The 27,472-nt window shown below is 39.5% G+C and overlaps 1 protein-coding gene and 1 non-coding gene across 3 annotated transcripts in view; both read right to left on the bottom strand.

Moving 5' to 3' along the window:
• The window catches only part of LHFPL4 (LHFPL tetraspan subfamily member 4), a 30,808-nt gene extending 30,421 nt beyond the window's left edge, over positions 1-387 (bottom strand). For both annotated transcript variants that reach the window (XR_014064778.1, XM_081528144.1), the window contains exon 1: positions 238-387. The gene's annotated coding sequence lies outside the window, so the exon portion shown is untranslated. The remainder of the gene's footprint in view (positions 1-237) is intronic.
• Positions 388-21,669: 21,282 nt separating this feature from the next.
• On the bottom strand, positions 21,670-21,776 carry LOC145522076 (U6 spliceosomal RNA). Its single transcript, XR_014065894.1, has one exon. It is a non-coding gene; the product is annotated as a U6 spliceosomal RNA (small nuclear RNA).
• Positions 21,777-27,472: the final 5,696 nt, after the last annotated feature.

Here is a 27,472-nt window from a genome sequence, read left to right as displayed (position 1 = left end):
TGGCGCGCCAGGGCTAGGGAGAGAGGTTTTCCAGGCCAAGGGGACGACGGACCGGGGCCGGCGGGCAGCCCGGGCCGCGAGTTAGTGGGCAAGGGGCCGGGGGCCGTGGCCGGGGCGCGGGGGAACGGCCGGGCCCCGGTAGGGCCGGGGGTGGGGGGTGGGGGGGCGGCTGCCCCGCGCCCAGGCCGGACGCGCGCGGAGGCTGCGGCCGCGGGGAGGGGGTGCGGGGAGACCAACCTGGGCCCGGTCCGGAGCGGTGGGTCCAGGACTGGCACGGCCTAGGCGCCGCGGCTCTGCGCTCCCAGAGGCGGCTTGCCGGGCCCAGGCGGCGGCCTCTGCGCGGCCTCCATCTTGCTTGGGTTCTCCCCGGGGCGCGCTCCCGCGCCGAGGCGCGCGCTCTCGTGCACCGGCGCGGCCCGACGGAGGCGCGTTCCTGCAGCCGGCGTGCGGGGCGGAGCGGAGCGGAACAGGAAAGGGGAGCTCCGCGTTCTGGCAGTCCAGCCCAGGAGCGGGATAGGCACGGTTCTGGGGGTCCCCAAGCCCGAGCAGTAAGCCTCCTCCACAGTAAGGCCTTCTAATTTGGGGGACCCCATTTTCCCAGCCCGAGCTGTGGGATTGCGGGGCCCACGCAAAATGGGAACGGGGGAGGGTCCGAGCGGGGTATTAGTTGATAAAAGTTTGAACTGACCCCTGGCTCCCAAGTTAACTCAGATAAAGCCTATCCCAGTGCCTCGAGTTGCACCATTACACTTCCAGTCCTTTGGGTCTTGGAGGCATTGAAAGTTCCCAGAGGCTCCTAGGAAACTGCCAACACCTCTGGGAGAGGGAACCCCCCAAAACTGTTAACCTCCACTCCTGCGGTGGGGATTCGTTGGCCGCCAGAGCATTAGGAGTTAGGCCTGGAGAGCAGGACCCAGGGTGAGTATGGGGAACAGGAGAGGAGGAGGCTGGGGATGTGTTGGTTTGTCTTCCTGCACTTTCCCAGTGCCTGGCATGAAGTGGATACATCATGAGCATGTAGTGTATTAAAGGACAAAGCATCCAAGTCCAGACTCACGATTAGACCTGAGAACACGAGGGGACGTTCCGGGGGGGCCAGTGCAGGTCATTCCTTCCCTGCTGTGAAATAGCTTTTGGTTTAGGTTCTGCCAAGGTGGTCTAAGTTGGCATCCAGAAAACTCTGGCTACTGCTTACTGTCTCCCTGATCTTGCACTTGCTCTTTGAACCTCTGTTTCCGCGTCTATAAAGTGGGCAGATTAAGCCCCACTTCACAGGTATTGAGGGTTGGTGAAAATAATCTGTTAGTACGATCCAAGGACTGGACCATACACAGGGATCAGTCTGATAAAATTTAAAACTATCTACAAAGATAATCATCATCATCATGTGAGATTGCCACCTGTCTTTTTTCCCATGGGGAGAGGGAGTGGGTTTTGTGGGTTTGGGGGTTTTTGGTGTTGTTGTTTTTTGCTGAGATGATGTACTTCTTGCTTTCTTGGTATATAAACAAAAATCTCTTTTGTAAAGAAATGGTGTTGATAGTTAATGGCATTTTTTTTCCTTCAATGGCAAAATTTGGCAAAATTTGGCAAAATAATAAATAGGCAGTGTTGTTTCCAAAGTAAAAAAAAAAAACATTGTGTGCAGTCCTCCACAATTTGAGGACCACAGACCCACATGAAGTCATTTCACCTGAGACATTCTAGCTCTCCTGATTTTTGCTTTAAATATATTGCCTCATTTAATCTTCACAGTAACCCTATGAGACCATGTTATTGGCTGAATTGTATCCTTCCTCCCTGCCCCCAAATTCATATGTTTAAGTCCCAACTTCCAGTATCTCAGAAGGTGGCTATTTGGAAATAGGGCCTTTAAAGAGGTGGTTAAGGTAAAGTGAGATGATGTGAGTGGGCCCTAATCCAGTATCACAAGTGTCCTTATAAAAAGAGGAGTTGAGGACAGAGATTAGATGATGACCATGGGAAACACAGAAAGAAAGCAGCCATCTTCTGAGGGGCTTCAGAAGAAACCAAACTTGCTGACACCTTGATCATGGACTTCTAGCCTCCAGAACTGTGAGAAGATACATTTCTGATGTTTAAGCCACCCAGCTTATAGTATTTTCTAATGGCAGCCCTAGCAAACTAATACTAATAAGTACTATCTTACAGATGAGGACAGTGAGGTATGCCTGTATTACAGATGAGGGCAGGGAAGTTAAATTACTTCCCCAAAGTCACACCTCTAGCAAGTGAAACAGCTGGGATTTATGTCGCGCCCACATTCTTAATTACTGTGCCCTATAGATAATTCTGTAGAGTGGGCTCAATTCTTCTCAACCACCCAGGTTTCCTTTTTGTTTCCGTATCATTTGGTTACTGACATCAGACCATCTGGGTTCAAGTCTCAGTTTTTCATCCCTTGGATCATACACTGTAAGGATGCAACCTTTAGGCTGTATATGGTCATGTTCACAGTTTCATGGCAAAGCCCAAGAGGATAAGCCGATGTGTCCTCAGAGAGATGGAGAGGTTCTTAATACTTTTAAGTGAAGTGAGTGAAAGTCACTTAGTCATGTCTGACTCTTTGCGACCCCATGGACTATACAGTCCATGGAATTCTCTAGGCCAGAATACTGGAGTGGGTAGCCTTCACCCTTTTCCAGGGGATCTTCCCAACCTAGGGATGGAACCCAGATCTCCCACATTGCAGGTGGAATCTTTACCAGCTGAGCCACAAGGGAAGCCCCAATACTTTTAAGAGCTTATGGCAAAAGTTATGCCTGTCTTTCCATGGTTTTCTTGAATCCCACTCTTTTCTTTACAATAGTCTGAATTTGGGGGCAGGGAGGAGGAATACAGTTCAGCCAATAACACAATCTCTTAAGGTTATTGTGAGATTAAATGAGGCAACATATTTAAAGCAGTGATTAGGGGAGCTAGAATGTCTAATGTCTCTGAAAGAGTCAAAGCAAAGGCCCTTTCTTTCTCTTTCCTCCCTCAAACTCTCACATTAAATCTTGCTCTTTGACTAGAGAAATCATTCATTACTTCAACCACTCAGCCAAGAGGTATCAGTGGCACCTTTTATTTGACAGGATCTTTGCTAGGCAATGGGAACACAAAGATGAGGAAGACCCAGTCCCTGCCCTGAAAGAATTCACTGTCTAGTCTCTACTAGGAAACAGATGGAGTAGAATAAGCATGACAGAAGTTCACTCAGAGATTTTCAGAGCCATGTGCAAGGGCTCACTGGAGCTGGAGTCTTGAATGAGTCACTTCGACTTTTGGAATCTCAGTGGTTTCATCTATTAAAAAGCCATCATTAAAAAAATACTCTTTCATGAATGATTTAATAATGTGCTTTATACCTGAAGCAAACTAGAAGTGTAAAGAATTGTTCATTCAATAGTAAAATGCTTTCATAGCTGTACTGTGTCTCTCCTGGGAAGTATGTGTTTTCTTCAGGAGTCTTGGGTTGTAAATGACAGAGACCCAATAAAAACTGGCATAAGCAGGAATAGGTTCCAGCATGATCCAGCAGGTCATGTGATGGGAGTCATCTCTCCCCATGAACCCTGCTTTCCCTTCTGTGGTTAGGTCCATGCCCAGGCAAGATATTCCTAAGCCATGGCAAGATATGTCTGCTGTCTTTGTGATCAGAGAATATGGTCTCTGTGAAACTCAGACTTTGGAATTTGTGGAAGATCCATTTGAGGCCTAGTACATGATTCATTTTCATAAATATGCTTTCAAAGAATGTGATTTCCTTGTTAATGGAAGGAAGTTCTTTCTATGTCTATTAGCTCAAGCCTATTAATTGCATTGTTCATATTTTCTAGATCATTATTCTTTTTTTTTCTATCTGCTTGATCCATCCATTTCTAGAAAAATATGTTAAAATCTCCCATTGCAATTGGCTACGAAGGGAGATGAGAAAATTTTATGGATTGTTGGTAATGTTCCGTATCTTACCTGGAGTTTAGGTTACACATATATATACATTTGTCAAAATTCAGCAAACATGCACTTAAGATTTGTGCATTTCATTGTATATAAAATTCATTTCAAACGAAAAAGTTGCAATCAGATAATCAACCTTACTTAATGAAGTCTTTAAGGGAAAAGTAACTGAATTTACTTTGAAATGCATACAAAGTAAGATTGGTGTAATAAAGGATGGTGTAATCAATGGATAGAAAGACGCAGAGATTGATAGATATGTGAAAAAGCAAATGCAAAGTAAAAGTGTTATTGGTAGAACTAGACAGTAAGTATTTGGATGTATGCTCTAAGATTCTTCCAGCTTGTGGTACATTTGAAATTTTTAATTAAAAAATATTGTGGAGGAAAATCTGCCATTATGATTGACTTGCCAATTTCTCTTTGTGAGTCTATTGATTTTTTGCTATATGTATTGAGACTAAGTTATTAGATGCATAATAGCTTTCTTTTGACCAGTATTTTCCTTCTGTATATTCTTTTATCTTTAGTCTTTCTGTCATCATGTTTTTGGAGTGCCTTTTGTAAAAATCAAAAAGCTTCATAAAAAAATCTAATATGAAAGCCTCTGTTTCGTAATAGGTAAACATTGATCTGTTTACATTTATCGTGGTTATTGATCAATTTGAACTTATTTCTACCATCTAATTTTGTGTTTACGTTTATTATGCTTTTTCTATGTATTTTTTTCTCCTTCCAAGCCTTCTATTTTTTTTCAAGGTTTTTTTCAATCATTTTTATTTTAATGGTTTCATTTTCTTTTTTCTTGGTTTTGCTTCTCCTGGTTTGGAAAATCTGTAATTCATACTTTTGTGAGATGTTTCTCAAGAGAATCCTCTTGGTTTTCAATACCAGAACATCATAGAGATTTCTTATCTCTCAACACAATATTTTCTGGCCAATGTTTAGATAAGAAAATTTTACATTTGCATCCCTAAAATTCAGCACACTGTTTTAAACAAAACTCAGTGTAGGAAATAGCTTAAGCTATATCCAAACCGCTATTGATACAATATCAGAATTAAGTGTTCTTTGTAAATTGTGCCTCCACATCCACAAAAAGAATGTGTATCTTAGATGTCTTTGGTGCGATGAGAGAAATCAGTGTATCAGGTTATTGCACACAAAGTTGTTGAAGCTGTTTGCTAACAGCAGTAGCATTTGTTTGGTGGTTAAGAAGCAGAGTTTTTGATTTTGCTTTCTGTGTGTAGTAAAATATACCTAACAAAGCTTATTTTTTCAATGATTTTTAAGTGTTCATTCAGTGGCATCAAGTACATCACAATGTGCAACCGTCAGTGCTTCCATTTCCAGAACTTTTTAATCATCTCAAACTCTGTATCTATTAAACAATAGCTCCTTATTTCCTCTGTGTCCCCCAGCCCCTGGTAACCTCTGTTCTACTTTCTATTAATTGGCCTATTCTAAGTATCTTATCTAAGTGGAATCATACAATATCTGTCCTTTTGTATCTGACTTCTTTCTCTTAGCATAATGTTTCCAAGGTTCATCCATGTTGTAGCATGTGTCAAAGTTGTATTCTTTTCTAAGGTTACTGTTTCATTGTATTCTATTTCTAAGGTTACTATATTATCCATTTATCAGTTGATGGATATTTGTATTGTTTCCACCTTTGGACTATTGGGAATAATGTTGCTGTGAACATTGGTGTTTAAATATCCATTGGAGTCTCTGCTTTCAATTCTTTTGGCTGTATACCTATTAGTGAAATTGCTACATCATATGGTAATCCTATGTTTATCTTCTTGAGAAACTACCAAACTGTTTCCACAGCAGCTGCACCATTTTGCATTCCAACCAGCAATGCCAAGTGTTCTGATTTCTCCACATCCTTGCCAACATTTGTTATTTTCTGTTTTGTTTTGTTTTGTTTTATTATAATTGTCATCCTACTTGGTATGAAGTGGTATCTCATTGTGGTTTTAATTTGCATTTCCCTAATGACTAGAGATGTTAAACATCTTTTCATGTGCTTATTGATGGTTCATACATCTTCTCTGGAGAAATATCTATTCACATTCTTTCCTCATTTTTGGATTGGGATGATTGTTTGTTGTTGAGTTGTAGGAGTTCTTTATATTCTCAGAATATGAATCTCTTATCAGATATATGATTTGTAAATATTTTGTCCCGTTCAGTGGTTTGTCTTTGCACTCTCTGGATAGTATCCTTTGATACACAAATGTTTTAAATTTTGATGAAGTCTGATTTATCATTTTTTTTCTTTCATTGCCTGTGCTTTTGTGTTATATCCAAGAAATTATTAACAAATACAATAATGTGAAGCTTTTCCACTGTGTTTTTTCTAACAGTTTTATAGTTTTAGCTCATATGTTTAGGTCTTTGATCTATTTGAATTAGTTTTTGTATATGGTGTAAGGTAAGGGTCAAAGAGAAGGCGATGGCACCCCACTCCAGTACTCTTGCCTGGAAAATCCCATAGATGAAGGAGCCTGGTGGGCTGCAGTCCATGGGGTCGCGAAGAGTTGGAAACAACTGAGCGACTTCACTTTCACTTTTCACTTTCATGCATTGGAGAAGGAAATGGCAACCCACTCCAGTGTTCTTGCCTGGAGAATCCCAGGGACGGGGGAGCCTAGAGGGCCGCCGTCTATGGGGTCGCACAGAGTCGGACATGACTGAAGCGACTTAGCAGCAGCAAGGGTCAAACTTCCTTGTTTTGCACGTAACTATTCAGTTGTCCCAGCATCATTTATTGAAAAGACTGTCCTTTCCCCCATTGAGTGGTTTTGGCAACCTTGTTGAAAATCAATTAGCCTATATGTGAGGCTTTAATTCTAGACTTTCTAGTCTATAGTCAATTCTATTCGTCTGTATGTCTATCCTTATGGTAGTACTACGCTGTTTGAAGGAAATAGTGGTTTTAATCATATAAAATCTTAATGCAACAGATTGTTGCTTATGTGCAGGTGCTTCACTATATTTTATTTATGTTTTGGGAAATTGTTTGGGTTTGGTGTTGACACATCATGCCTTATAATTTTCCCATTTAAAATAATGGGAACCACACTTCCTTCTGCTCTGTGCCTTTGCACAGAACGTCTGATTTCTGACCCAGATTACTAATGTTAAGCAAGAGATTCTTGTATTTTATTTCTGTCCTTTATTGGTTACCCCTACATTTGTAAACAGAAATACTTAACATAATATCTAAAGTAAATTAAGATTTTTTTATACTCCCTCTATGCCAAAATAGATATTAGAATATTTTAGCTTAGAATCATATTCTTCCATCTTTGTTGTCATTGTCTATATATTTTTAGTCCCATCTTCTAGTTAAAGCTCCCCTAAGTGTAATTTTTAAGTCAGTTTTATTGATAAATTTAAAATTTTTTTTATTTATTTTATTATTATGAGCCTTGCCATGCAGTATGTGGGATCTCAGTCCAGGATCAGGAATAAAACCCATGCCCTTTGCAGTGGAAGGGTGGAGTCTTAACCATTGGACCAATAGGGAAGTCTCAGAGTTATATTCAGATATGATAAAATTCACTCATTTCAGTAATGACAGCACATAAAGTTGTGTAACCACAGTTCAACCACTCCCCAAAATTTCCTCTGATGTTGGCTCCTCACCATACCTTGAACCTTATGTAACCACTTGTTTTCTTTTTTTTCTTGTTTTTTTATTTTATTTTATTTTATATTGGGCTATAGCTGATTTACAGTGTTGTGTTAGTTTCAGGAGTACAACAAAGTAATTCAGTTATACATATACATATATCTGTTCTTTTTAAAATTATTTTCCCATTTAGATTATTATAGAATATTGAGAAGAGTTCCCTGTGCTTTACAATGGGTCCTTGTTGGTTATCTATTTTAAATAAAATAGTGTGCATATTGCAATCCCAAACTCCCACCGTTGTTTGTTATCTTTCACTGTGGGTTTTGCTTTTTCAACAATGTCACATAAATGGAATTATGCAGTATGTACCCTTTTCAGTCTTAATTCTTTAAGTTGACATAATGCATTTGCAATTCAACTGTGTTGTTGGATTTATCAGTAGTTTGTTTCTTTTAGTTACTGAGTAGGGATCCATTGTATAGATGAACCATAGTTTATCTGTTCACCAATTCAGGGCCACTTGGATTGTTTCCACATTTTGATATTATAAATAAGTCTACTCTAAACATTCATTTATAGGCTTTTGTAAGAATATAAGTTCTCACTTTCTAATGTAAATATCTAGAAGTGAGAATGTTGTGTCATCAGTGCTGCACTCAATATGCCAGCAGAGCAGAGGCCGCCACAGGACTGGAAAATGTCAGTCTTCATTCCAAACCCAAAGAAGGGCAATACAAAGAATGTTCAAACTCCTGTACAATTGTGCTCATTTTACATGCTAGCAAGGTCATATTCAAAATCCTTCAAGCCAGGCTTCAGCAGTACATGAACCAAGAACTTCCAAATGTTCAAACTGAATTTAGAAAAGGCAGAGGAACCAGAGATGAAATTGCCAACATTCATTGGATAAGAGAGAAAGCAAGGGAATTCCAGAAAAATATCTACTTCTGCTTCATTGACTACACGAAAACCTTTGACTGTGTGGATCACAACAAACTGTGGAAAATTCTTCATCAGATGGGAGTACAGTCACCTTATCTGTCTCCTGAGAAACCTATATGCAAGTCAAGAAGTAACAGTTAGAACCAGACATACAACAATGGAATGGTTCAAATTGGGAAAGGAATACATCAAGGCTATATTGTCACCCTGCTTATTTAACTTATATACAGAATACAACATGTGAGATGCTGGACTGGATGAATCACTAGCTGGAATCAAGATTGCAGGGAGAAATATCAACAACCTCAGATATGCAGATGATATCAGTCTAATGGCAGAAAGCAAAGAAGAACTAAAGACTCTCTAGATGAGGGTGGAAGAGGAGAGTGAAAATGCTGGCTTAAAACTCAACATTCAAAAAGCAAAGATCATGGCATCTGGTCCCATTACTTTATGGCAAATAGAAGGGGGAAATGTGGAAACTGACAGATTTTCTTTTCTCTGGATCCTGTATGACTGCAGACTCTGACTGCAGCCACATAATTAAAAGACGCTTGCTCCTTGGAAGGAAAGTTATGACAAACCTAGACAGCATATTCAAAAGCAGAGATGGCACTTTCCCAACAAAGGTCAAAGCTTTGTAAGATAATGAAACTCTGGGAGATGGTGAAAGACAGGGAAACTTGGTGTACTGCAGTCCATGGGGTTGCAAAGAATCAGACAAGACATAGCGACTGAACAACAAATGGCTAATGATGCTGAACATCTCTTCATGTTCTTGCTTGCATCACTGGTGAACTGGCTGTTCAAATATCTTTTTCCTGTTTTCTATTGGACTGTTAGTTATCTCATTATAAAGATTTAAGAGTTTTTTATATATTGTGGATACAAATCCTTCATTAGATATGTTTTGTGAATATTTCCTCCTAATCTGTGACTCATCTTTTCATTCTCTTAACAGTATCTTTTGAAAAGCAAATGTTCAAAATTTTGATGAAGGCCAGTTTATCATTTTTTATTTTATGGACCATTTTTATATAGTATCTAACAAATGTTTCCTTGATCTAGTTAATAAAAATTTTCCTCTAGATTTCCTTTCAGAAGCTTTATGGTTTTATTCTTTACATGTAAGTCTGTAATCCATTTTGAGTTTTTTTTTTATTATTATTTATTTTTGGCTGCACTGGGTCTTCATTGCTGTGCATGGGCTTTCTCTAGTTGCAGAGAGCAGGGGCTACTCTTCACTGTGGTGCTCAGGCTTCTCATTGCCATGGCTTCTCTTGTTGTGGAGTATGGGCTTTAGGTGTGCAGGCTTCAGCAGTTGTGGCACATGGGCTCAGTAGTTGGGGCTTGCAGTCTCTAGAGGGCTGCCTCAGTAGTTGTGTCTCACAGGCTTAGCTGCTCCACGGCATGTGGGATCTGCCTGGACCAGGGATCAAACCCCTGTGACCTGCATTGGCAAGCAGATTCTTAACCACTAGACCACTGGGGAAGCCCTCGAGTTAATTTTTGTTTATGATGACAGTTTGATTTGAGGTTCATCTTTTGCATATGGTTATCCTATTGTTCTGGCACTATTTATTGAAAAGACTATCTTTTCTCCTTTGAATAGCCTTTGCACCTTTGTCAGAAATCAGTTGAATCACATTGAGATACCTCTTCACAACCACTAGGGTGGCTAAAATTAAAAAGAGAGATAATAAGTGTTGATGAGGATGGAGAAATTAGAATCCTCATACATGGGTAGTAAGAATACAAAATGGAAAACAATTTGGAAGTTTCTCAAAATGTTAAACATTGTAGTACCGTATGACCCAGCAATTCCATTCCTCACATAGGAGAACAGTGACTAGGTTACAGCCTTAGATCTTGACACAGGAAGGATATAAGAAGCAGAAGTGATTGCTCCTGGAAAATTCTCGAAGACTAGCAAATGCCATAGAAACATATTCCCACACTGCTTCTAACCTATCTGGAGCTTTGTATACCCTAAATACATAGTTTATCTTAATTTGGGGGCAAGTGAGTGTTCTTTGTGTGTTCCAAGCTCAAGTCCTTCCTAAGAGAAATGAAAACATATGCACACACAAAAACTTGTGCACAAATGTTTATAGTGGCACTATTCATATTTTTGGCACAATAGCCAGAAAGTGGAAACAACCCAAATATCTATCAACCAATGACTGGATACATAAAATGTGGTATAGCCATACAATGGAATAGTATTCAGCCATAAAAAGAATGAAATAATAATATGTGCTACAACCAAATGGACCAATGGTAGCTAAGTGGAAAAAAAAAAAAAAGAGTCACAAAAGATCACATATTGTGTGGCTCCATTTATATGAAATGTCCAGAATAGGCAAATCTATGGAGAAAAGTAGATTAGTGATTGCCTAAGGCTGGAGAAATGGGAGAATGAGGAGTGACTGTTAATGGGTATGAAGTTTCCTTTTGAAACTTTTCAAAGTTTTCATTTTGAGGAGATGAAAATATTCTAAACTTGGATTTTGGTAGTTTGCACAACTCTGTGAATATGCTAATGTCATTAAATTATATATGGGTAAATTTTGTGGTATATGAATTATCTCAATAAAGATACTTTAAAAATGAATTGGTCATGTATGTTTTTATCTTTTTCTGGACTCTTCTGTTCCATTAATTTGTGTCTGTCCTTTCAACAATACTAGATTACCTTGACTACTGTAGCTTCATATTAAGGCTTGAAATTAGGTGGCACATGTCTTATAACTTTGTTCTTCTTTTGAAAATTATTTTGACTTTTCTAGTTCTCTTACTTTTCAACATAATTCTTCTCATCGGATTGTTGATGTCTACCAGAATCCCTGCTGGAACTTTTAAATGAACTGGGTTGAATTTATAGATCTATTTAGGGATAACTGACATCTTAATAATATTAAGTCTTTTAATCCATGAACAAGGTATATTTTGGCATTTTTCTGTTTTCTTTCTTTCATCAATATTTTATAGTTTTCAGCATACAAATCTTACACAGCTTTTGTTAAATTTATACCTATTTCATAGAGGGAGTTTGGTGCTCTTGTAAATGGTACTGTTTACTACATTTCAATTTCTGATCGCTCATTACTACTATATATATATATGTATATATATGTATACATATACTATATATATATATGTACAACTTATATTTTTATATTGACCATCTATTGAGTTGCCTTGCTAGGTTATTTATCAAGTCTAGTAGTTTTTTTTTGGAGAAGGCAATGGCAACCCACTCCAGTACTCTTGCCTGGAAAATCCCATGGATGGAGGAGCCTGGCGGGCTGCAGTCCATGCGGTCCCTAAGAGTTGGACACGACTGAGCGACTTCACTTTCACTTTTCACTTTCATGCATTGGAGAAGGAAATGGCAACCCACTCCAGTATTCTTGCCTGGAGAATCCCAGGGATGGGGGAGGCTGGTGGGCTGCCGTCTATGGGGTCACACAGAGTCGGACACGACTGAAGCGACTTAGCAGTAGCAGTAGCAGTAGTTTTTTAATAGATTTGTTGGGATTTTAATGAGCATTGGATCAAAGATGAAATCAAAAGGGAAATTTTTTGTTTTAATATTGGAACAAATGAAAACGGAAATCCAACATACCAAAATTATTAGATTCAGCAAAAGCAGTCCTAAGAAGGAAGTTACAGTGATAAATGACTACATTAAAAGTAACAAAAGATCTCTAAACAACCTAACTTTGCACCTCAAATAACTAGAAAAACAAGAACAAACTAGCCCAAAATTAGCAGAAGGAAGGAGATGACAAAGATCAAAGTAGAAATAAAATAGAGGCTCCAAAAACAATAGAAAAAAAGAAATCAATGACACTGAGTTGTTTCTAAAAAAAAAAAAATTGACAAACCTTAGCTAGACTTACTAAGAGAAAAAGAGAGGACTCAAATAAATAAAATTAGAAGTGAAAGAGCAGATACTACAACTAATACTGCAGAAATGTAAAGGCTCATAAGAGACTACTATGAACCATTGTATGTCCACAAGTTGGACAGTCTGGAAAAAATAGATAAATTCCTAGAAACATACAATCTGCCAAGACTGAATAATGAAGAAACAGAAGACCTGAACAGACTAACAGTGAATAAGGAGATTGAATAAGTAATCAAAAATGTTCCAACAAAGAAAATGCCAGGACCAGTTGCTTTTATGGGTTAATTCTACCAAACATTTAAAGAAGAACTCATGCCCATCCTCCTCAAACTCTTCCAAAAAATTGAAAGAGCAGAACACTCCAAAACTCATTTTATGAGGACAACACTACTCTTATACCAAAGCTAAATAAGGACATTACAAGAAAAGAAAATGGCAGACCAATATCCTGATGAATATGGATGCATATATCCTCAACAAAATAAATACTAGCAAACTGAATTCAAAAGTTCATTAAAAGGCTCATACATCATGATGAAGTGGTATTTATCTTGGGAGATGGCAAAGATGGCTCAATATATGCAAACCAATAAATATATTATACCATATTAATGTAAAGAAAGATCAAAACCGTATAATCATCTCAATAGATACTGAAAAAACATTTGACAGAATTCAACATCCTTGCATGATGAAATCTCTCAACAGATTTGGTATAGAAAAAACATACCTCAACATAGTAAAAGCCATATGTGACAAATTCATAGCTGACATAATACTCAATGGTAAACAGTTGTAGCAAAAATTAAGGGTTCTCAGGTTAACTTTGTAACTCAACAATGACAGTGAGGATCTGAGAACTTTCCATCTTTCCTCTCCACAATCCATGTTTGTAATATTCTTTATTATGGTCCCAAGATGGCTGCAGCAGACATTGCCATGCCCAGAGTAGAGGAAGAAGGCTTTTCCTTTTATGCAACTCTTTCTACTAGGCAGGAGACTCTTCCCCAGAGTCCCTTGGCAAACGTGCCCTCAGATCCCATTGGCCAGGACTCAGTAACTTGCCTGTATCTTCAAGAGAGGCTGCAAAAGTGACTCTGAGCATGCTCCACTCTCTACATTGGGAAGTGAGCTCTTCCAGTGGTGACGAAAGGACAAGTTGGAGTTGGAAATGGTTTTTCAGTAGCCAACATTTCCAAAGATTTCTAGGGGTGTACACCAGGAGAAAAAAAAAGTTTGTTACCAACTCAGTCTACCATATTGGCTGAAATTCAGTATTACTTTTATAATTAGAATAAAATAGGGTTTAAAACTCTGAAACAAGAATTCCAACCATTTCACACAGATGAGTTCCTGCAGACTACCTCTGCTGCAGACCATGGTGTGTACTTTGACCTGTGAGTGAAATCAGTCTTTAACTCAAGGGAGCTGAAACTTCCAGATCATTAACTTCTTTTCAAAAAAATCAAAACTTCTATAAGCTTCCTTATAGCTGATACCTTATGAAAAAAGTGATAATTTACTTTAAAGAAATATTGAGGAGTCAAACTAGTTATTTTTCCCATTTGCAATGTAAACTTAACAGCTATAGTTTAATTATGTATAAGATGGACATTCCCAGTGAATGTATTTTTTTTTTTTTCCAGTGAATGTATTATGTTGAGTTCCCAGGGCTTGGTGATATCACACTGCTTCTCTTCTCTAAATGTCTCTTCTACTTGCCTATGAAATATAATTCTTATCCCTATAAACAGCCAATGTTGGTTTTTCTCTGAAGTGTCTAATATCCTGTTTTGAAAAAAAGGACCAAAGAGCTATATAACAAAAAAGAACAAGAAAAGAAACAAAAAACCCAAAGATAAATTTTGGTTTACTAATTAAAAAAAAAAAGAATCCCAACTATTTTAACTAACCTCCCAGCCATCCTCCCTAACAAGAAACCCAACCTATTTAGAAAGCCTAGTTGATTTGAATGTCATTTAGTCCAACAGGAAAAAACAAAGAAAGCATTTGTTCTTGATTGCCATGTGTTGGGTCTTTGTAACACATATTGCCTTTAATCTTCATGATGACCAATGTGATAGATGCTTGTGTCCTCACTTTACAGATGAGGAAACTGAGACTCACAGAATAGTAGTGCCTTGCTTGGGAATTTCCTGGTAGTCTAGTCACTGCCAGGCCCAGGGTTTGATACCTAATCCAGGAACTGAGATCCTGTGCACTGTGGCAAAAAGAAAGCAAAAATGCCTTTCTTGAGGTTACACTGCCTGGAAAGCCAGCCCAGCCAGGACTGCTAGACTCCAAAGTCCATGCATTTTTCTTTGGGGATTCTTCCTCCTCTTTCCCCATCCCAGTTACTTGTAAGGATAGATTTGACACTCAAAAATGGAATTTCCCAGACTTCATCTGGGCCAAAAAAAGTCCATCTTGAAGTCAGAAATCATCATAGTGGGACCCGTTATTAAATAATCCACCAGACAGATCCTTGATTAGCAACTCTACCTAGAATCTCTTTGGGAATACCATTTGGCTATATTAAATTGAGAGCTTAAGTTAGTCTAAACGAAGAGTTAATTCCCTCTGTGATTCAGGCAGCTGTCCTGGGAGCGAGGTCCACTGGGAACTCAGCCTCCTGGTTCAGATTTTCAGCAGATGAGATTCCAGAAGAGCAAACTTTCCCAGAGCATCTTACTGTTCTTCCTCAGCACTCTAATGGGTTGCTCTTTACCATCTGTCTTCCCTACAGTCTTCCCTGGTGGCTCAGTAAAGAATCTGCCTGCCAATGTAGGAGACAGGGGTTCTAATCCCTGGGTTGGAAAGATCCCCAGAAAAGGGAATGGCAACCCACTCCAGTATTCTTGCCTGGAGAATTCCATGGACAGAGAAGCCTGGTGGGCTGCACAGACCATGGGGTCACAAAGAGTTAGACTTGACTGAGCAACTAACACTTTCCCTAGAGGACAGTGAAATGCAAAGCTCAAAGATCCACTACTGACTCCCAGACCCTGCACAGTGCCTAACATATAGTAGCACTCTATACAAGCTTGGTTAATTAGTTGACTGATTAACAAATCATTGAAAGTACTAGCGTTCTCCTCGTACCCCACTGGTAGGAATGTAAGTTGGTGCAGCCACTGTGGAAAACAGTATGGAGATTCCTCAGAAAACTGAAAATGTGGGATTTCCCTGGTGGTTCCAGTGATTAAGACTCCCTGCTTCCACTACAGAAGGCACAGCTTTGGTCCCTGGTTGGGGAACTAAGGTCCTGACACTGCGTGGCGTGGTCAAAAAAAAGAAAACTAAAAGTAGAATTACCATATGAACTAGCAGTCCCACTCCTGGGCATATATTCAGACAGAACTACAATTCAAAAAGATCCATGCACCTTTGTGTTCATAGCAGAGACGTGGACTGTTCACAATAGCCAAGACATGGAAACAACATAATGTCCATCGACTGATGAATGGATAAAGATGTAGTACATATATACAATGGAATATATGCGTATATATAATGGAATACTATTCAGGCATAAAAAAATAAAATAATGCCATTTGCAGCAACATGGATACAACTATAGATTATCATAGCATGTGAAGTAATTCAGAAGGAGAAAGACAAATACCATATATGTCATTTATATGTGGAATCTAAAATACAACACAAATGAACTTATCTACAGAACAGACTCACAAACAGAACAGATTTGTGTTCTGTAGGGTAGGAGAGGGATGGGACAGGAATTTGGGGTTGGCAGATGCAAACTATTATATATAAAATGGATAAGTAGCAAGATCCTCCTGTATAGCACAGGGAACTCTTTCAATATTCTGTGATAAATCATAATGGAAAAAATATAACAAAGAAAATTTAATAGTATATATGAAGTAGTTCCATTATTTATAAATGAATCAATATAAAGCAGAAATTAACATTAAGATTGTAAGACTGACATGACCCCTACTACTCTCCTCTAGCCTCCTTTACCTGGGTACTCATAGTCTACTAGTTGTCAGTCTGAATTGTCTTTCTGCTCTGAACAGACTACAAGACCCTAAACAACAGTCTTCCAAGTTGGTGACCTTATAACTGCAACAGTTCCAAGGCCAGAAATCTAAAACAGGGGGCATCCTCCATTGCACCCTCTTAGAGGTCTATCATCAAGGCACTGGCCCAGAATTCGATGTCTCTTTTGCAGTCAATTGGGACACTGGGAGAATGTCCTTGAAAGTTTGTCCAATCCTGCCACACTGTCTCGAATGCTCCCACATTTAACCTTGAAGGAGGATCCCTATCTGGGCCCCTCCCAGGGTTGATGGAACTCTGAGGGGTTTTCTGGTAAACGGCTACTGGTTATTTCCTTAAAATGCCATGAGGAAACTAAATTTGAAATTAATGGAAAACCATGTCAGATTTTTGTAGTTACCTGGAATGCACTCTCTAAACTTCACTTGCTCTGGAGCCTGAAGATGGGCTGCTGGGAAAACTGGCAGAAACCTGAGAAAGGTGACGATCAGTGTCAGCTTCTCTGGATCTCTGTAGGGCCTGGTGGAGGAAGGAAGGCACAGTGCTCTTGTGCATTTGGTTTTGGGGTACCAACTGGTTATCAATCCTTTCTTTCTTAGGGACAGTTATTGTTTTCTTGTCTGTTTAGTTTTGTGTCCTTAGATCTCGGTTCAGGTTTCTGCCTGCCTGGGGCATGCAGGTTGTCGTCACTCACATTTGCAGGTTGGGGGCCCCAAAATTAGGCTGGACCAAAAAATGTGGGTCAGATATGGTCCTACCGACTGTTGACAAGGTGCTTGAAAAATGTCACCTGCCATATGAATAAACAAAGGATGTTGTTGTTCAGTCGCTAAGTCGTGTCTGACTCTTTGTGACCCCATGGACTGCAGCACACCAGGCTTCCCTGTCCTTCACTATCTCCCAGAGTTTGCTCAAACTCATGTCCATTGAGTCGGTGATGCCATCCAATCATCTCATCCTCTGTCTTCCCCTTCTCCTCCAGCCTTCAATCTTTCCCAGCATCAGGGTCTTTTCCAGTGAGTCAGTTCTTCGCATCAGGTGGCCAAAGTATTGGAGTTTCACCTTCAGCATCAGTCGTTCCAGTGAACATTCTGGACTGATTTCCTTTAGGATGGACTGGTTGGATCTCCTTGCAGTCCAAGGGACTCTCAAGAGCCTTCTCCAACACCACAGTTCAAAAGCATCAATTCTTTGGCATTCAGCTTTCTTTATAGTCCAACTCTCATATCCATACATGACTACTGGAAAAACCATAGCCCTAACTAAATGGACCTTTGTTGGCAAAGTGATGTCTCTGTTTTTGAATATGGTGTCTAGGTTTGTCATAGCTTTTCTTCCAAGGAGCAGGCGTCTTTTAATTTCATGGCTGCAGTCACCATCCACAGTGATTTTGGAGCCCTTTCTCTTTTTCTTGGGTTCCAAAGGATGTAGCTGCCATCAAGCCAGCAGCCAAGGCAGCCACCCCCAACTGTGTACCCTGATGTGAGTCAGGATGGAGAAAAGTAGCATACTGGCCTACATAGTTAAGGTGCAAATCAGAGGAATGATTTCAATGAACCCACACTCTTGCATCTTCCAACGTATAGAAAGGCACTAAATTCATTAACTTGAGATGTATGGCTTTCTTTAATTAACAGATGTTCTGACTACCTGGTTTTTGTTACAAAACTCCTATATATCCTGGCTCCTCCCTTACCTCTTTGAAGCAGCCCCTCACAGCTGAGAGGCTATCTTTCAGACTTAAGTCCTCAAAAAGTCCACTGAATAAACCATAATTCTCAGGTTTTAGGTTGTGCATTTTTTCAGTCAACACCAGCTCTCAAGGGGATTATCTAAGTCTTTGGCTACCTTTGGGAGTGGCTCTGGATCTTTTGCACTCTCTCTGGGCATGCCTCTTGCATCCATGGGGTTGTTCAACACTGCTAGGCATACTTACTCTTTTTCCCAAATGAAGCCTAACAAGATATTTGAAAGATTTTTTTTTTTTTTTTTTTAAGTAGCTGTATGGTTAGAAGTTGGCCAGATTGGAAGCTCATATGTAGAGTTGGTCAGGAACTTCTTTTTAGGCCCTCTCCCCTAAGTTAAAATGAAACCATGTATCCGGTGGGGGGAAAACAATTCCCAAAACAGCTCTGAATTTAGAACGTAGGAATTTCTTGATTATTTGAACATCTAATCCCCGATATAAAGACACAAATAAAGTAGTTGGGTGGGTGGGTCAGCCTGCGATGTCATTCTGGTTGCAACCCAAGTCTTGGAGGAATTGAAGACAACTGTCCTTTATTTTGCTTCTCAGATGCTACTAGTGGTAAAGAACTTGCCTGCAATGCAGGAGACATATGAGACATTAGTTCAATCCTGGGTTGGGAAGATCCCCTAGAGGAGGGCCTGGCAACACACTCCAGTATTCTTGCTTAGAGAATCCCATGGACAGAGGAGCCTGGTGGGTCACAAAGAGTCAGATACAACTGAAGCAACTTAGCATGCACATCGTTTATTTAGAACAGGAACAAAAAACCTCACCCATCCTTTTTACCAATCTCCAAACCTGCCCTATTCATTGGAGGAACTTACATTCTTTCTCCCTGTCTTTGAGATTTAAATGTTGTAACTGCTCTTCTCTAGGTAATTAAATTTGTAAATTTACCAATCCACAAAATACTGGTGTAACAGATTGCTTGAAATGCAAACTTCAAGGAGGAAATTCTTCTCAGAAAGAGAAAAAAAGGGAAAGGCAATTTGGAAGCTAGACAAATGAAAAGTCTTGAGAGTTTTTCTCATAAATAACTACTAAAAAATTTAAGGCATCTGAACAGGTCAGCTTAATTTATTTCATCTGTTAGAAACATAATTTGAATCTGCACCTGTTTCATGGCTAAAATTTTAAATAGAAGTTTGCTTCTGTTCTGTATGTATATATTTATATGTGTATTACAGATGTGTGATAATTTTTCTACCTTCTGATGGTATTTCCAACATTTGTTTGTAAAGAGTTCTATTTAATTGAGGCTTCTCTTGTGGCTCAGATGGTAAACAATCTACAATGCAGGAGACCTGGGTTCGATCCCTGGGTCCAGAAGTTCCCCTGGAGGAGGGTATGGCAACCCTCTCCAGTATTCTTGCCTGGGGAATTCCATGGACAGGCCCCAGTCCATGGGGTTGCAAAAAGTAGGCCACAACTGAGTGACTTTCACTTCACTTCACTTCTGTTTAGTTGACTTAAAGAAATTAAATATTTATATAAATCAAATATATTCTCAGAAATATAGAAACTAAATCAAATATTTCTCAAGGTCACATGATCTAGAGTAATCCTGACGGGGGGAAGCTAGTTTAAATTTGCTGGTTTATTTAAAACAGGCATGTATTTAGAGTTATTTGCAATAAATACAACTCAGACATACAACTTTTATTCTACATAGGATTACTAAAAGTCAAATAAGCACCTGTCACCTGTTACAGATTTTGTTAGCCAAAAAGATAACCAAAGATGATGGTCAGTTTAATGTTTCACGAAATTTTCATGAATAATCCAAATATAATTGTTAAAGACAAGAAAATTAAATAGATGTAAGTGAAAGTTTACAAATGAACTTTTCTCTTTTTTTTCTTTTTTGGCTGTGCAGCTCCGCTTACAGGATTTGGTTTCCCAACCAAGGATTGAACCCCAGCCAGGGCAATGAAAGAGTCCTAACTGCTGGACTGCCAGGGAATTCCCTACAAATGAAATTTTCAACAATAATTATGCTTTATGGTAGGTCTGGCATCTTTGGTGGTTCAATGGTAAAGAATCTTCCAGCCATTGCAGGAGATATGGGTTTGATCCCTGGCTATGGAAGAGTCCCTGAAGAAGGAAGTGGCAACCCACTCCAGTATTCTTGCTTGGGAAGTCCCATGGACAGAGTAGCCTGGAAGGCTATAGTCCATAAGGTCACAAAAGAGTTGGATACAACTTAGCGACTAAACAACGTTATATCTACTCAAAAATAGTTTCCAAAATCTTTTTGACAAGTTGAAACCCTGAAGTTATACTGAGATAAGTTAAATGATAGATATTCACTGAATATCTAGATCATTTCCAAATATGACAAAATACTGAAACATTAACTTCTGATCATAGGTTTATCCACTTTGGCTTCCTTTATAGAGGAAATAAAGATATTTGGTTCTGTTAATAAGTGTGTTTTGTGCCACAGTGAAAAATTTACTATGAAGAAGAATAAACTTCCAGAAGTTGTGAAATGTATTTATAAGTTTACCAGTCCACAAAATACTAATGTAACAGATTGCTTACTTCTTAGTTTTCAATAGAAATTAAGAATCCTAAAACATATACATAATTAAAATTACTGGAAATAATATAAGGAACATCTTTATGAAAGGAAAGTAGTATGTGTTTATGGGTGAGAAAAGGTACCTTTTAAATAATCTGCCTGGAAAGCAAAGATTTTGTGTTTTACTAAAATAATTTACTGTCCTTCATGTTGTCTTTATCTTAAGGAAACTCTCAATATTTTTTTTTCAATGAAAAATTTTATTTAGCTCAAATAAAATCAGACATGGAGCCCATTGCTTATTGAACCAAACCAGCACTGTCTTATCAGCTACAAGAGGGCTTTTTCACTTGATTTTTATTTTTCCAATTTGCTTGACAATTCAATGAAGTTATCAAAATAAAAAGTAACTTTTCTTTATCAAATCACAAAAAAATTCATTATCCTATTCTATAATGTAATTGGAACTTAATACCATCCACCTTCCTTTTGCCGACTGTACAAAAATTTTTAACTTATTGCCAAATGCTGTTTTATTTATAATGTGTACTTAGACTATAACATTTTAGTCACTAGAGTTATCATACTTAAATTTGACAATTTTTAACAACAGCACTGCAAAATTATTAAAGAATGATAGGCACTAGAGGCCAATTATTTTAGACTATGCTTTTGATGAAGAGAAAGAAGAACTCTAAGATTATATGTAATGCCAAAAAATAAACACTTTTGATATGTCAAGGTTTTCAAGATTGTTAGCAGTTTTATTTTTTCTCAAAAGCCTAGTCATATTTTTTTTAATAAATCTTTTTTTTTTTTTTTTTCAGGCTGCTTGCCACTTTATTTTTTAATTGAAGGACAATTGCTTTACAGAATTTTGTTGTTTTCTGTCAAACATCAACAAGAAAAATATGGAACGCTTCACAAATTTGCATATCATCCTTGCACAGGGGCCATGCTAATCTTCTCTGTATCATTCTAATTTTAGTATCCGTCCTACCAAGTTGTGCACAAAAGCCTAGTCATTTTTTAAGACAGTTAATCTGCAAATAAAAAACTCTGAATCTTAAAAGACTAAGGGTTTGGGGTTTTTACAACCCTGTAACTTTCTATGCTTGCCTTCAAAGTCTTTACATGTTACTTTGGTTAAATGAATATTTTCAACAAACTTACCCAAAATCAAATTCTAAATTAATTTTTTTTGACCTGGAACCAACTCTGGGATTTTCCAAAGGACCCCCTAGAATATTTATTCTCTGTCCTTGTAAAAAGAAAAATGTTAAGCTAATTAGGCTTATTTGATATGTTAAATTACAAAGGAAACACTGCCAAGTGATATTTAGCTTATCTTTGTAGGAGTACATTATTATCCTAAGTGTTCCAGGAATTATAAACTTTCTATAAATCTGATATGCGTTCTATAAAGTTATCAGCCATAATTCCAGTTATTATCTTAAAAATATTGGGTGTCACAGAAATAACCAAATTTCTTTGTTGATTCCATTGTATTGAACTCTCATCGGATCTTCAATCATGGGCATATGACAGTCCTTTGTCATTTACAGACAGTTATTTTTTTACTTTGTTGCTTTTGCAAAGATGAGATTCCTGGAGAGGACCTTATGGAGTGTTCTTGACCTCTATCATCACTGTCAAGTTACAGGGTGTCAAAACTTGGATACACAGTATTTCACAACTGAAGAAGACCCCACCTAACACCCCGCCCTGTGTGGAGACCTCAAAATCCAATTGACTATGGAGACAAGTAGGCAACATTGAGGTAGACTGCTTTCTTCCAAGAAGTCAGATTAAGAACATTTCTTTCCATTCCTCCTTTCTTCCCTGACCATCCTTTTTCGAATTCTTACATGATTCCTCTCTCCACTTTTTGCCTTGCTCTAGCCTGAAACGATAATTGTTCACACGTCCCAGGTCATTACAGAGAAGGGTAAACTGACTCTTGGACTGGCTTTGATACTGGTGATCTTGTCCTTTCTGGCTGTCATAAACTTCTCCCTGAATTCCAACACCTCTGTTTCTCTGGAACAAGCTCACTGCATAAACATTTCTGGGGAAGGGGGACATAGTTACACAAAATATATAAACAAATCAACTGGTTTAAAGACGTCCCCAATTTTCTACCTGGATTGGATCATGGGGACCCTGGCTCAGGAGTACTCTCCAAACCATGACTGTTGTTTTGTTTCTAGCAATTATTATTGCCTCCCTAATAATCTGGGGTCTCCCAAAGTTTTAAATGCATGTAGGGAGCCGCTGATCAGACAACAGATGGTATCGCTCTGACTGAAAGGACGAAAAGAGAACAGATGAACGGAACCAGCTCCAGGACATCACCTGACATCATCTCTCATGACTACTACACTGAGAACAGAAGAGGCAATGGAGACGAGGGTCATGTTAGTACTGGTACTTAAAAAATTTTTTATTTATTTAATTTTTGGCTGCCCTGGATCTTCATTGCTATGTGTGGGCTTTCTCTAGTTGCAGTGAACCAGGGCTGCACTCGAGCTGCGATGTGTGGGCTTCTTATCGCGTTGGCTTCTCTTGTTGCAAAGCACGAGCTCTGGGGCATGTGGGCTCAGTAGTTGTGGCCTATGGGCTTAGTTGTCTTGCAGCACACGAGATCTTCTCGGACCACGGATCAAACCCATGTCTCCCACACTGGCAGGAAGACTCTTAACCACTGAACCACCACGGAAGTCCAGTACTGATATTTTTGACCAAACCTTATGAATGGTCAAGAGGATGATAAAAGGGAGAATTACTTCCCTGGTGGCTCAGATGATAAAGAATCTGCCTGCAACCCGAGTTACATTCCTAGATCAGGAAGATCTCCTGGAGAAAGGAGTGGCAACCACTCCAGTATTCTTGCCTGGAGAATCCCATGGACAGAGGAGTCGGGTGGGCTACAGTCCACGGGATCACAAACAGTTGGACACAACTAAGGGACTAACACTGAAATAAATCTGTATGACAAAGATTGGAACCACTCCTGCCCAGGGTGCCAGAGCAACAAACCAAAACTTAGTAACTTCGGTGTCTTTATTAGTGTTCTGCTAGACCAGAAACATAGTATATCTAGTCAGCCAATCCCCAAACACTAAACCAGCCCTGGGCTTTATACTTACTTCATGGTTTTTCATTCATTTTCTACTTTTCTCTTCCTTGTTCCTTATTCTTTAGTTTCAGCCCCATTTTGCAGTTTTTGAGATCCTTGGGACCAAACACTGGTTACTTCATGAAGAATTAAAGTATGTTTAACACCTACATTTTCTTCCCTAATCTTTTTTTTTTTTTTTTGATCTGGTGCTCAACTTGTGGGATCTCAGCTCCTAGACTAGGGATTGAACTTGGGCGATGGCAGTGAAAGCCTGGAATCCTAACCACTAGGCCGCCAGGGAATGCCCCTTAATCATTTTTTTAACAGTACTACTGTGGGCAAGAATCCTTTAGAAGAAATGGAGTAGCCATCATAGTCAACAAAGGAGTCCGACGTGCAGCACTTGAATGCAATCTCAAAAACAATAGAATGATTTCTGTTCATTTCCAAGGCAAACCATTCAATATAACAGTAATCCAAGTCTGTGCCCTGACCAGTAATGCTGAAGAAGCTGAAGTTGAATGGTTCTATGAAGACCTACAAGACCTTCTAGAACTAACACCCCAAAAAGATGTCCTTTTCATTATAGGGGACTGGAATGCAAAAGTAGAGTCAAGAAACACCTGGAGTAACAGGCAAATTTGGGCTTGGAGTATAGAATGAAGCAGGGCAAAGGCTAATAGAGTTTTACCAAGAGAACACACTGGTCATATCAAACACCCTCTTCCAACAACACAAGAGGACTCTACACATGGACATCACCAGATGGTCAATACCAAAATAAGATTGATTATATTCTCTGCAGCCGAAGATGGAGAAGCTCTATACAGTTAGCAAAAACAAGACCAGGAGCTGACTGTGGCTCAGATCATGAACTCCTTATTGCCAAATTCAGACTTAAAGAAAGTAGGGAAAACCACTAGACCATTCAGGTATGATCTAAGTCAAATCCCTTACGATTATACAGTGGACGTGACAAATAGGTTCAGTGGATTAGATCTGATAGACAGAGTGCCTGAGGAACTATGGACAGAGGTTCATGACATTGTACAGGAGGCAGTGGATCAAGAACATCCCCCCCAAAAAAGAAATGCAAAAAGGCAAAATGGTTGTCTGAGGAGGCCTTACAAATAGCTGTAAATAGAAGAGAAGCAAAAGGCAAAGGAGAAAAGGAAAGATATACCCATTTGAATGCAGAGTTCCAAAGAATAGCAAGGAGAGATAAGAAAGCCTTCCTCAGTGATCAATGCAAAGAAATAGAGGAAAACAATAGAATGGGAAAGTCGAGAGATCTCTTCAAGAAAATTAGAGATACCAAGAGAACATTTCATGCAAAGATGGGCACAATAAAGGGCAGAAATGGTATGGACCTAACAGAAGCAGAAGATATTAAGAAGAAGTGGCAAGAATACATAGAAGAACTATACAAAAAAGATCTTCACGACCCAGATAATCACAATGGTGTGATGACTCACCTAGAGCCAGACATCCTGGAACGTGGAGTCAAGTGGGCCTTAGGAAGCATCACTATGAACAAAGCTAGTGGAGGTGATGGAATTCCAGCTGAGCTATTTCAAATCCTAAAAGATAATGCTGTGAACCTGCTGCCCTCAATATGCCAGCAAATCTGGAAAACTCAGCAGTGGCCACAGGACTGGAAAAGGTCGGTTTTCATTCCAATCCCAAAGAAAGGCAATGCCAAAGAGTGCTCAAACTACCGCACAATTGCAGTTATCTCACATGTTAGTAAAGTAATGCTCAAAATTCTCCAAGCCAGGCTTCAACAGTATGTGAACCGTGAACTTCCAGATGTTCAAGCTGGTTTTAGAAAAGGCAGAGGAACCAGAGATCAAATTGCCAACATCCGCTGGATCATTGAAAAAGCAAGAGAGTTCCAGAAAAATACCTACTTCTGCTTTTTTGACTGTGCCAAAGCTTTTGACTGTGTGGACCACAACAAACTCTGGAAAATTCTGAAAGAGATGGGCATACCAGACCACCTGACCTGCCTCTTGAGAAAACTGTATGCAGGTCAGGAAGCAACAGTTAGAACTGGACAAGGAACAACAGACTGGTTCCAAATAGGGAAAGGAGTATGTCAAGGCTGTATATTGTCACCTTGCTTATTTAACTTATATGCGGAATACATCATGAGAAATGCTGGGCTGGATGAAGCACAAGCTGGAATCAAGATTGCCAGGAGAAATATCAGTAACCTCAGATATGCAGATGACACCACCCTTATGGCAGAAAGTGAAGAAGAACTAATGAGCCTCTTGATGAAAGTGAAAGATGAGATGAAAAACCTGGCTTAAAACTCAACATTCAGAAAACTAAGATCATGGCATCCGGTCCCGTCACTTCATGGCAAATAGATGAGGAAACAGTGGAAACCGTGGCTGACTTTATTTTTTTGGGCTCCAAAATCACTGCAGCCATGAAATTAAAAGATACTTGCTCCTTGGAAGAAAAGCTATGACCAACCTAGACAGCATATTAAAAAGCAGAGACATTACTTTGCCAACAAAGGTCTGTCTTTTCAAGGCTATGGTTTTTCCAGTAGTTATGTATGGATATGAGAGTTCGACTATAAAGAAAGCTGAACGCGGAAGAATTGATGCTTTTGAACTGTGGTGTTGGAGAAGATTCTGGAGAGTCCCTTGGACTGCAAGGAGATCCAACCAGTCCATCCTAAAGGAGATCAGTCCTGAATATTCATTGGAACGACTGAAGCTGAAGCTGAAACTCCAATACTTTGGGCACGTGATGCGAAGAACTGACTCATTGGGAAAGACCCTGATGCTGGGAAAGATTGAAGGCAGGAGGAGAAGAGGACGACAGAGGATGAGATGATTGGATGGCATCACCGACTCAATGGACATGAGTTTGAATAAACTCCGGGAGTTGGCGATGGATACGGAGGCCTGGCGTGCTGCAGCCCATGGGGTCGCAAAGAGTCGGACACGACTGAGCGACTGAACTGAACAGTACTCATCTGTTATAAATACTGAAGTAGTCACAGATTAAATAATGAGATGTGCTTTAAAATAATTCTATTGGATGGGGAAAGCTTGACTAAACAGGATAGATTGGTAGTATTTGGATTATTGTTGACACAAGCTAATGGATACATGAGGCTTCATTATACTATTCTCTCCATTTCTGTGAGTGTTTGAAATGGTCTGTTAAAAAAAGAAAAATAATATGGGGCTTCTTAATCCTAGAATTTCAAGCCAGTCATGATCCCCCCTCCCTTTTCCTTCAATAAATTGGGTTGACTATTGCAGCAGCCTCCTCTCTCTGTAATGGTTCGTTCCACTCTTCCGCGGTCTTTCCGTGGTCCCTTCCTCCTAGTTCCCGCGCTGTCCCCTCCCCCCACCCCGCAGTCCAAATGGTTTAGCCTGTCTGCTGAGGGAAACCCCGTGGGGCGGAGCAGAAGGTTTCTGCAAGTGGCCGCGATCTCCTCCCCGGAGGCCATTTGGACCGCTCCACGGCGGGGGTGGGCAGGTAATCTTGGGGCAGGACGGGAGTCTTGGGCTTCGATTGGTCAGTGCCGGAGTAAACATCCGTCTGGGTGGGGCGGGACC

The sequence above is a fragment of the Giraffa tippelskirchi genome, chromosome 9 (genome assembly GCF_054371585.1).
Source record: "Giraffa tippelskirchi isolate mGirTip1 chromosome 9, T2T-mGirTip1v1.2.pri, whole genome shotgun sequence".
Classification (NCBI taxonomy): Eukaryota; Metazoa; Chordata; class Mammalia; order Artiodactyla; family Giraffidae; genus Giraffa; species Giraffa tippelskirchi.
The sequence above is the reverse complement of the archived record's forward strand: the minus strand, read 5'-3'. Positions and strand labels throughout refer to the sequence as shown.